Raw genomic sequence first — 11,938 nt, 5'->3', positions numbered from 1 at the left:
CGATCTGAAGCGAGCTGGGCTTTGGGGACCGCCCATCACGCGCGTATCAGCCAATCACATCGCTCCGTTTCAACTCGCAAGCAGGAAGCGATGGCATTTCTTGGGGTGGGGTGGGTGAAGGAGCGAACCAGTATCGGGCTTTGCTCCACACACCCAAGCCACCTCATCGACCCAAATTCATTTGGACTTTGCGATGACTTTTTGTCATAGCGGAACTTCAGCGAACTGTATGACATCCTGGTGGACTTTAAACTCTCGCCCCTATAAATTCAAACTTGCCGGAATGGCCCTTTAACACTCGCCCATAAACATATCTCCAATGTTGACGCTGAAATAAATCTAAGTGAGCGACTATCATTTCTATGTAAACAAAACGTCTAAATTTGTAACACTTGAAGTGTTTCAAATGTTCCGAAGCGACTGTATAGGATTACAGTGGCAGTTATTCTGGTCCTGTCTTTCCCCTCTTTGAAGGGAATGGTGATTAATGGCCTCTTTGGATCTCTTTCGAGTTGTCCCCTTTCGGAATAATGAACTGCATGAGAACTTATCCTCCAGTGTTTAAAAACAATAGCAGGCCGGTAGCCTATAGTCACTGCAGGCCATTCATTCACTGAGGAAGAAATGCTTGACACATAATTGATCATGTCCATGTCTGTGCCCCCTTTGTGAGTGTGCCGTGTGTGTTTAGTTTGGAAGACGCATGGAGAGAGTTTCTCCTCACTTTTGACCAGGTTTGGTCAAGCAATGCTGCCCCCTAACGGCGGTGATGGTTGGTAAGAATGTGAGGCGAGCATGCGGCTGTTGAGCAGCGCCTTTCCAAAATTTCATTGAGCCGAGGCCCATACGAGAAGTTACAGGGCATACCACCCACCCCTCAAAAAAAAAAACCTCACAAAAAACGGGTATTCTTAAGCACCTCAGTACTGAAAGAGCATTTAATTGTTCTGCTTGGACATTGTTGGCTGTGAACAACGATACACTCGATGTGGCTGATAGTTTTCAAAACTACGAGTGAGACAATTTCTGCCACACTGCAAAAAACGTTTTTTCTCAAACGTGCTTTCACAATTGTGTCACCTCTATCAAGTAGTCTGTTTATTTGTTGAAGCAGGACAACACAAGACCACAGAATAGACCACTGTTTTCACTGAACAACTTGGCATGGGCAGAGGAACAACCCATTCGATTTTGATCCATGGATCCAAGGAATTCCTTTTTTTTGTAAACAGAAAGATAATTCAATTTGTATTTTTTCATTTATTTCTGAATGAAATAAGCATGGGTTTTAAACAGGACACGCACATGCCGGTCGGTATGAGGGTGAGGAGAATTAAGTCAGCAAATGGCTGATCATATACAGGCCGCTAAAAGCTTGTCCTGATTTATTACCCCCATTTTTCCTCCCTGATCTGTTGAGAAAACAGTCTGAGCCAATAATCGTAAATGTTGGACATGTCCAATATTTCTGCTCCGAAATCCGTATGTGTGGTCAACACCTGGGACTCCGTAACTGTGAGTCTTTGCGTCTTTGCCATTGGGAAGTGACCTGAAGGTCATGCTGTTCCAGGACACAAATAGAGAAGTTGCTCATTCATTCAAGATATACTAGTGGAACTATATTAGAAGTGAAATGTTCCTACTGCCTTCCAGTTCTGACTGACAATTCTGCACACTGCATCGAGCAGTATGCATTCTTATCCAGCCAAATGCTACAAAACGCTATGAATGAATAATGCCCCTAAACATACTGCCACAGCAAGTCAAGACTTTAATGACCCAAAAAATGAAATCTGGTTTGTTTTTTTAATGTCGTGAAAATAAAAAGCGACATTATCCAAATAGCTCAGAAACTAATTATATCGGCCCCTAAAGACATTGACGTTTGGGCTTAACCTGATACCTCTGCTGCGCAGAGCCTCAGATTGTCACCTGATCTTGTCGAAAGCAGCCTGCATCGAAGAGCTTGAGGTCTACCACAGCCGGTGGTAGCAGTCCAATAGGAATGGGACTCCAAGGCGTTAATAGTCGACATCTTGCACGACCATGATCAGGCTACATAGCTCGGGATCAAAAGCCATTTATTTGCCAAGGGCAATATTGCTGTGGGAAGCAATCAAAATGAATGTTGAGCGTTTACCATGACGCGTGGCATTGGAACAAGAACAACAAGTCGCTGTATCTATTTCTCGGGGATTATGGAAAGAATGTGAAAGATCTGGAGAAAAACACAACGGCTTAAGAAAGAACGATGTGCTTATAAGGGAAAAAGGAGTGTTGAACGATGCTTTCAGGTCCCTACACACCGTGGCCCACGCACACACACAGAAGAGACTGTCGTCTAAGAAATGGTGGCATTTCCCTGTAATGAGGTCATCATGTTAATGTGTATACTTGGCGGTGATTAGTACTTCTATTAATAGCCACAGAATTAACTTAGGAGCCGCCGCAACAAATAGACATGAATTTAATCGTGTGTCGAAAATGTGTTTCCATTATTCTAATAATGGTTACTCGAGCAGCATAAATCAAATGAAAGCAGAGCAGTTTTCTTTGACTCTTTTGTTTCCCCCTAGCTGAACCCTCGCTACCAAAGGCTAAAGTTCCTGTCCAATCTGATATTTGCACTAAACAAACACAGAAAGCATGACATCATTCCTGGATAAGGCAGCCAGCCGGTAGTCAGGCCAGCAACCTCAAAGTGAAAATAAATCACAGTTTAAGTAGCTTTCTCTTGCTTTTAATCTGCCCTTAATGAAGTCTGGCACATTTCCCCCCGGTGCGGCTCCGTGACACCGCCGTGATCTACGGGCCGGGCTCGGAGCGTGCCGGACCGTAGCCTCTCCGTTAACCGTGCCTTTTTATCGGGCCACGTGGATGCGGCTATGAGCCCAGCCCGTCGGCATGCACGGGGTCAAGTGGTTAACCCTCGTTATCTGAGAGAGGACGAGGAACATGCGACGCTGACGTTCCAGCTGTAATCAATATCCAGCGGCCATTAACGACCGAGACAACACATAGAATCCTGAAAAAAAAACACACACTTACACTCACCCGTTTGCCATCCGTCTCACGCAGAGTTAAGTGTCCTCTATTATAGTGCCGGATACACACGGCCATAAACAACACAGATTCTCTCCAAACACCGAGCCATTGAAAGAGTGGGAAAACTCGGTTCATGTAAACGGGCTATTCTGGGCGCTGTCGCACGAGTTGTTTCATTCCGCTTTGATTCTACTGGAATACCAGTAAGGCCAAACAAAACAGCCGGGCCCATCCGCAGACGTACATTTCCTGTTTGTGCAGCGCTTGATTGCCGGCCAGACATCTTCCTCCTCGCTCGATGGCTCACTTCCTTCTCCATCTTTCCCATCCATCATCTCATGACTGACGGTGAAGTGCTGATTACAGACAAATAATCATCTCTGATAAACAGATGCTGGTTGGAACATCCCGGCAGGAGATGGAAGCATCGCTCCCCCTTCCTCCTATCCCTCCTCTGTCACATCACTAATAAGATCTGATGGCAAGCCCAGACAATAGACGTTTTCTGTGTAACCATTTTTGTCGACATATAAACACACGGCGGCGGCTCTTGATAGCAATCCTAATTAGTGGATGGCTGTGATCCTTTAATCTTAACTCACCACAGCTCCCGCCGTTACAGCTTTTTCAAGAGCTCAAATGAGATTTCAAGAGGAGAAATTGTCCTTTTGAAGTTGAAGATCACAAATTTGACGAAGGAAGAGAGGTCGTTAAGGCACGCGCTGGCAGACACACACATTTTATTAACTGTGTGATTATTTGTACGCGTGAAACTGCATTTTGCCAGTCTGCGGCCTGGAGGGCTTGGGGAAGAGCGAAGTTGATGGAGAGTATATGCCAAATTCTTGCCCGGGGGGGATGTTCTGTCCATTCTAATAGAATTACAAGCTTCTGAGAGATGCATCTTTTCTCCAGGGCTACTTGTCTGTCAAACATTAGGTCACACTCAGCGCCAAAACGAGTGGGAGAGCGTCCACAGAAGAAGGGGATAGAAGGGGGCTGAGGGCAGCGAGAGAAAAAAAACGTCTGGAGAGGTGCCTCGCTCCCTGCTGAGAAAAGCAGGCAACAAAAGTGAGAAAAGGGGGTGAGGTTGGAATGAGAGAAAGCGGCAGGGAGGGAGCTGGTGAAGGAGAGTGAAGTGAGTGGCGCTTGGGGGTGAAAGAGAGAGGAGAGAGTGAGAAAGCTACAAAAGGGCTGCATTTGAATCCATCCTAATTACGCTCTGCGTGATGGACAGGACCTGCAGACATGTCTGCTATTCTTTTCGAGTGTGTGTGTGCGGCGGGACGGTGTGATGATGGGAGAAGCCGACCTCTCGTAGAGATGTCTACTGCCAGCAGCCTGAATGGGACAAAGACCTGAATAGAAACTTCAAAGCGACCTCTCCAAGCCCCCTCAGCCACCCTCCCCCCAGCACGGTCCCTCGGCTGTGTGATGGTCAACAACCTCCGGTTCAACTGATGTGTGTTTGTGTGTCTGCGATTCTCGTGTTATTTTCGATCTGCTGCGTGCATTTCTTGGGGGAGGAAAATAATCATGCATTTCAAAGTGTGGGTTATTTTGTGGATGTGTATTTTTCTTACTCATGAGGCTGTTATGCTTTTGAGCGCGCATTGCAGGATGCAGAAATAATTGGAGTGGAGGATCTGACTCATTGCCCCCCCTCCTTCCTCCAACCTTCTTCACGTCACTCCCTCTGAACTGAGCGCTGGCTCTCTTTGGCAGGACCTGAAGAAAAAGAAGGAGCCCAAACAGAGCTAACGTGCTGAAGACATGATTGGTGTTAAATGACACAGAGGGATTTAGCATCTAATTTGATTCCTGTTTCCATATACTGATTTTGGCTTGTGTTATAAGATCTTGTGGTGTGAGTCATGTAATTATTCCATCTCGCGTGGGCTTCTGATGAACATCCACTTATCTCCACCTTCTCCTCTTCAAAATGTTTCCTCTTACAGCTCGACTGCCAGTGGCTGTGGGAATAAACAGGAAGACTCGAGGGTGAGGGCCAAGCCAAAAGTGGGAAGATAAGATTTGTATGAGGGGCGTGTGTGTGTGTGTGTGTGTTTAAGTGTGTAAGTGTGTGTGTGTGCATGCAATTGTGTGTGCATCCGTCCAGTATGAGTCCACTTACAGCAGTCAAGAGTCAGGTCAGGCTCCAAAGCTCATTGGCTTAAGATGTCATTGTTGCTGCCTGGTGTCACTGACACATCCTCTGTGACATCATCACTCAGGATTCAGGAGCACATGATTCATCTCACTTCACTGCTTAACTGAATTCAAGAGCCATTACACTCCACCTCTAATCTGAGGACTGAATAAAGTCACCTTATCTGAGTTTCTATTTTACGCTGGAAGGTGCAGCGAAGAGTCCCACAGCAGCTTTGATCATATTAATTATATGCCAAGTTGTAATGGGAGCTGTGTTTTAATATATGTATTTTTAATTTCATACATATGTGCCTTTTTTTCCCCCCTCAAATCTTTCCGGTAGCCATCATCTGCTTCTGGGAAAATACACTTGTACTTGAGCCATAGAAAATCCCCACCGAGATAACCTTATCATAAGATATGTTATCCGTTGTTCTGATGATGTCATGCGTTTTCAGTGCAGCTATAAATACAATGGCCACAAACATTCCTGAAGGCAGTGCCCGCATGCTGCAAATGGCTAGACATAAGGAAAAACACAGCAAATTTGCTTGAGTGGTACCGAGAAACAAAACGATAAAACCATGAAATTATTGCCTAACGTCAAATTAGGTTGCAATTTTTCAATACAACGCAGCAAGACGGAAGAAGAATTTGAGCGGTGCAGATGAAAAATAGAGATATTCACTGAAGAAACTGAACCACATTAAAGATATTGCAACATCATCATCATGTCCATTGTCATTTATTACAAAAGGCAACATATTATGGAAAATGGAGTTGAGTCTTTGGGCCAACAATCAAGTGTAAAATTAACAACCATGGCTATATTTTTGTTTCTATCTATTTCTGAAAATGAGAAAGCCGTTCTGCCACTGGTTGCTTGTCATTAAATATCATAGTTTTGATGAATATACTTTACAGGGGTTAACTTGTTTTTTTACATTTGATACTATATATGGCAATAAAGACCATTACAGCAACAACCTTTCTCTGCAGCCTTCTCACAAGATCTTGGGCCTTGCCCAGCACTCCCCCAAATCAATTTATTGTATTTGAAATAGTGAAAATAGAAATGTGCGCACTTTTGGCATCAAGCAATGGAGACAAAAAATAAGGTAATACAAAGTTGTAAATCTAAAGGTGTCCTTGTTAGTAAGCAGCTGAGGGTACACAAACACACTCAGCCTCACCATCAAAGCATTAGCAATTACTCCCATGCTCCCTCACTCTGGCATAAATCTGCTCTTATCTCTGCTCGCTGCAGGATCTGGGAATATCAGCCTCAGCATCTGCTCCAACTACAAACCCGGCCTCTAAAAGCACAACAAAGTGGTTCTGCAGGCATAAATAAAGGCGGGAGGGGCACCAGAAAGAGGAGACGGAAGCAGAGGAAGGAGCAGACCAAAAAAAAGATAGGCAGAGGGACATACAAGGGTGTGTCCCTGCTTGTCTCATTAGCCCGAAGCATTTTGGCTCATTTCTCTTGCAATCTGTCAATCAGCAAGAAAGAATACTTTAAAAGCTGGTAGCAGCAAGGGTGAATAAAGTCTTCACGGGAAATGAGGATGAGTATGAAGGAAAAGGTCAACAACCTTGGGTGGGGTAAAAGGTCAGAGTTGAACGGTCAGCGGGTGAAGGCCATGCAAGTGAATGCCACTGTGTCATATTTATTAGAGCTGTTGAGTAAACTGTTGTCTGTAAGACAGATGAGTTTGTAAACTCATCTGAGAAGCGGCTCATACAATGCTTTGAACTGAGTTTTAAAAATAGTATGTCAACTATGTTAAAGCGGGCAGTTATGGTTTCCATATAAACATTAAATGTTGAAAAGTCATCAGTAGGACAGAAAACAATAAGCATATTTGTCCAATTTGAAATTTCGAAACTCAGAATCCTGTGTGAAAGCCTTACAGGGAAACGCAAATCAACATTTTTCTTTGCAATATGTTGTGTATTTGGAATTACACGCCATAATTGGAACCAACTTCCAATCAATGGAAAAAGTGGTTCCAATCCCAGTTGCCAATTCAGACCTCTATGAAATGGAAGCAATTTTACCCTGGAAAGGTACACTTGGAAGCGGTTTCAAAATAAATTGGAAACATGTCAAATCATTATCCCCACCTATTTGGTCTGCTTTGTCAGCATACTGGCTTGACTAGGGGCATTTCTGTTATACTCGGGCTAGTGGATTGTTTTTCCAAGATCACTCATTTCATTGCCCAAGTTCCAGTTCTTAGGAGACGTTTTAAAGACATTTTTCGGATTCACAGCATTCCTTCTAAAGCGGTCACAAATAAGATCACTGTCGGACCCCAATTCATTCCCATGTCTTGCGTACAGACATATCATTCCCGGCCGGGCATAGTGGGCTAATCAAGACCTGGAAGCTGCTCTCCACCCTGCGTCTGTCACTTACATCCATCTTGCTGTTCATTCCAGCCGCATTAGCTTCTAATAATCATGCTATATTCATGTCCAGCTAAGGATGTCTCCATATTGTGATGGATGCTCATTATAATTGTGGGGTAATAAAGTTAAATCAGCCAGCGGTAGTTTCACGCAAGGTAAGCAGAGCTGCAAGCCCAAATATCAGATTAGCGTTAGCATTAGATAACAGCTTTTGATATACTATGGCACCTATTTGATTGCTCAGTAGAGACAGTGGAAGGAGCGGGGTAGGGGTCTGGGGGGGGGGGGGGGGGGGGGTGGCAATGTGTCCTTGAGTGAACCTAAACCTTCATGAATAAAAACAACAAAACAATGAGATGCAGACCGGTGGTTGACGTCAGGAACCTCCACAGGCCAAGCAGTATGTGGAGTGGAATGAGCGCATGTGACAGATCCGCCCATAAAAGAAGCTCATGACAAGAAATATGCTAAATTCCATAATTATTTTTCCTTGGGATATTTTGAGGTTTGCCACAACTATATTATAAGACACAGAGGATCTGGTGGTCTTTTTCTCAAGCATTTCCAGCCTTTTTTGGGGGTTCATAAGGATCATTTTGTCAAGGGGAGAACACGCAAAGTCCACGCAGAAAGCCGGAGCTGGGATTCCGACTCCAAACCTCAAAACTATAAAGCGGACTTGCGAGCCATATGGTGTGCTATACAAAAACCTCAAAGAAAAATGGTTGTGTCACTTGATGTGTCACCTAAGTACCATCAGTGCCCCCGGACGGATTTTCAACAATGTTAACCCAGTTTGGGAGATTGTCGATGATTCCCGTTTCCTGCTCTGTGATCAAGCACCGCATTGCTCACACGTGACAGAAACGACACAGGTGATAGATGAACAAGTCTCCAAACTATTTTAGGGGGTTGTTTATTTTGCTCACGTTCACACTCGAGCAACATCGTTCATTGTGATCTCTTTATCGCACCCCCACTCCTACTGCTGCTTTACCTCCATTCCCTCTATGCCACCCAGTCTCCGGGTGGAAACCAGTACCCGCTATGAGACTGTCGAATGTTACTTACCAGTTCAAAGTGAACATGAGCCCCGAAAACGCCCCTGGGTCACCAATGTGGTTTTTGAGACAAAATGTTGCGAGTAAATGTTATGAGGAAATACCGCAGCTCCAGGTGCTGGGATCGGTGTCATGGGTGAAAGGTGAGGGGTCACACACTGCCCCCTCAGGGCTGTGTGAACCCTGACCTCCCGAGACTGATGAATTGTGTGCTAACAAGGACCAGCTCTCCCTTTACTGTGCCTGCACTCTCTCGTCTTGTCTTTGGCTCTGGCTAATTTGACCCCGCCCCTCCCTCCGCCTCTGCAGAGTTGTTATACCTGCTTGAACCTTGAAAGTACCTCACCATCTGTCCTCTCCCTTGGATTTATAATCATCATCATATCACAGTCACACTCGGTATAGCAACGCGCATGCATCATCCAACTCCTGTCTACTAGCGGAAGCATTAGTTAAGAATAGAATGAATGAATCCGTATCGGGAGGGGCGTTAAATCTCGGCCATCCGTTGAAGTGCTCTCATTCTAATGAGGCAAGCTAACCTCGTCGCTGGCTCACAGTCACACACAAGTGAAAAGCTAATCGCTGGCACGTGCACGGCCAGCGCAGACAGACGTTGCATTAACACACATCTGCGCCCTGCGCCATTTCACACATAGAGCATAGAGCCAATTAAAGAGAGGAGTCTTATTAGTGGAGGTGTCCCGGCTCTCGTTAATCACCGGGGTTTCCTGGCAGGGGCTTAGTGACACTGTGAGCTCTTCGTCATCTTTATGGGACTTGTCTCATCACTCCTTATAAGACACTCATCCAAACTTTAGTGAGACTAATGATTTAGCCGAACTGCTTGGCCCGCCAATGCGTTCAGTCATCCGCGGGTCTCCTTTGAATGAGCTTTGAGGGATTAGGGAAGGTCTCATGTGGCCAACGCGTGCATGATTTGAAGTATAAAATGACTATAGTGGTTCTTCTTTCTGCATGAGAAGTCATTATAATCCTCGCCGCTCAAACTCAGACCCGGCGGGACGAGGGAAAGTGGCCCGACAACAATAATGTGACGTGAGGCGAGAAGCTGTAGAGAATCCGATTCCAGGGTAAATATCCATCTATAGTCCCCGCTGAAAAGTGCTCTTGTTTTCTTCCCTGGCGGGGCTGAATGGCCTGCTCGGACCACCTGCAGCTCTGCCGATGACAGATTCCCTCCACACACTTGGACCATCTCGGGCCTCGGCGCTAATCCTCCTTCTTGTGTCCTCTAAGGTCAATGGTCCTATCACTCGTGCACACCTTTAGCTGCGTTGACGCCTGTGTGTCAATGAGCAGCAAACCGACGGCACACAGTTTGGAAGTTCCCACGGCGCTCTTATTCATTATCTCTAACCTGTTCTGGCCTGTCTCATGAAAGCTGCTCCTTGTCATTGAAGGGCACTGATCCTTTACTCACTTTACAGTCACATTAACAGTGCTTCCTCCCCCTGATCCAAAACACATTCCTTCACTTGATTTGCTCAACACATTTTACTGCATTGTTGCAGCACACAGTACTTGTGCCAGAAGCTATAAAAAAAAGCAGTGAACACATACTGATTGGCACAGTTTGATTGCTTTTTTTTTTTTTTCTCAAAAGTGAGAGACCCCACACATGATGAGGACAATATCGCCATGTGTCTTCTTACAGTTATTATAGTGGTGTGGTCGAGATGACCAACACCACGCACAAACAGACAATTGGGAGCCTCCTCCCCCAAACCAGAAGGACTGTCACAAGGCATCCAGACTGTCAGAAAACAAAAAGAAGAAATAGCTAACTGTTAGCTTATTTGGTAATTGGATTGTAACTGTACATAAACTCTTCTTGTGATTCTTATTGTGGTGGGTGAATGACTTGTGAGTCACGAACCCTCAATTCAACCGGTTGCTCCTTTATTTTTGTCAAGCTTCAGGTCGCGTCCTCATTGATTATTGCTCTGTTTCAAGTCACTATCATGGAATTTGTCGCTCGGCCAAACTAACCATCGCAAGGATGAACAGGTTTACATTTTCACAAAAGTTTACTGAGCAGATCAGGTAGAGGGGGAAAATAAACACCCTTTAAAGGTGCACACACCACAGGGTAATTGTTCAGGATAGTCTTTCAAACATCTGACCATTTGGGTGTTTGCTGACAATTTTAGCTCGATTTTCAGGATGTGTATATCCCACTTAAGCAAGGCACCAAACTCCTGAAAGTGCAAAGGTGGGGATGGGAGTAGGCTATGTAAATAAAATAAAAAATGTAATTCGCAGACCATTTGCCTGTACCAACATAAAGCCATGTAAATGTAAATTTGTCATGTTTTAATGTAAATATTTTGTACTTTCAACATGAGTTCTTACACAAATGTTAAAATAAAGTGGGTAATTGGCATTTCACACAAATATCAGTTTCATCATATACGGCTAGTGTTGGGGCATAGGCATTAGTTTTGGCAATAATTAACGTTTACCCATTATTCTAAATATAAATTCTGCAATGGCTCTTTGTGTTTTATGGTTAATTAGTGGTTAGCATATCTGCAGACTGCACAGTGTGATGGGGCACCCGAATTTAGTTTGCTCCCAGGTCTCGTATTTTTTTCCCTGCAAACCAGGTTTTAAATTATTGCCAACCCTATGTACACATGTAAAAATAAATACCTGTGTTTGGTGTGGAAAGAAATACCTTATTGCACTCACTTTGTAAGTGCAATCAGTTGAGTTTGTGTCTGCGTTCTAATCTGAGCAAGTCCTGGTGAATGATTTTCCAGGATTAGATGCTTTGCATTTAGAAGCAGATTACAACCGGCACTCTCATTAATGATTTATTCACTGGATTCGACATTTTCTGGGTTTGCCTTCACGCAGACTCTGGGACGTCTCAGTCTGTGTTGAGAAGCCCCTGAGATTTGCCATTCAGCACATGAAAAGAAAGGTTGTCTTGAACATACACCAAGTGCATTTTACATTTTCATGAAGTACGGTTCCAATAAGATGACTTTTAGTTGTGAAGTCACATGTGTGAAGCATGGGAGCCAGTCCTCCTTGACCCTCTTGAGGTCTTAACATGGCCTATGCTGATAGGCCTGTGGAGGACTGGAGGTTATCAGGAGTAAATAGAAGCCACTCAAGAGGCTCAGATTTAGGTCTGCAGCCACGTTACAACTCAACAAGCTCAATTTAGCACAACACTTGATTGTTGTATGATCAAATAACTGAACAAGTGAAACTTGTTTTGCCGCAAAAGCAAA

Source organism: Syngnathus acus, chromosome 10, assembly GCF_901709675.1.
Source record: "Syngnathus acus chromosome 10, fSynAcu1.2, whole genome shotgun sequence".
NCBI lineage: Eukaryota > Metazoa > Chordata > Actinopteri > Syngnathiformes > Syngnathidae > Syngnathus > Syngnathus acus.
This window is presented reverse-complemented; position numbering follows the sequence as displayed.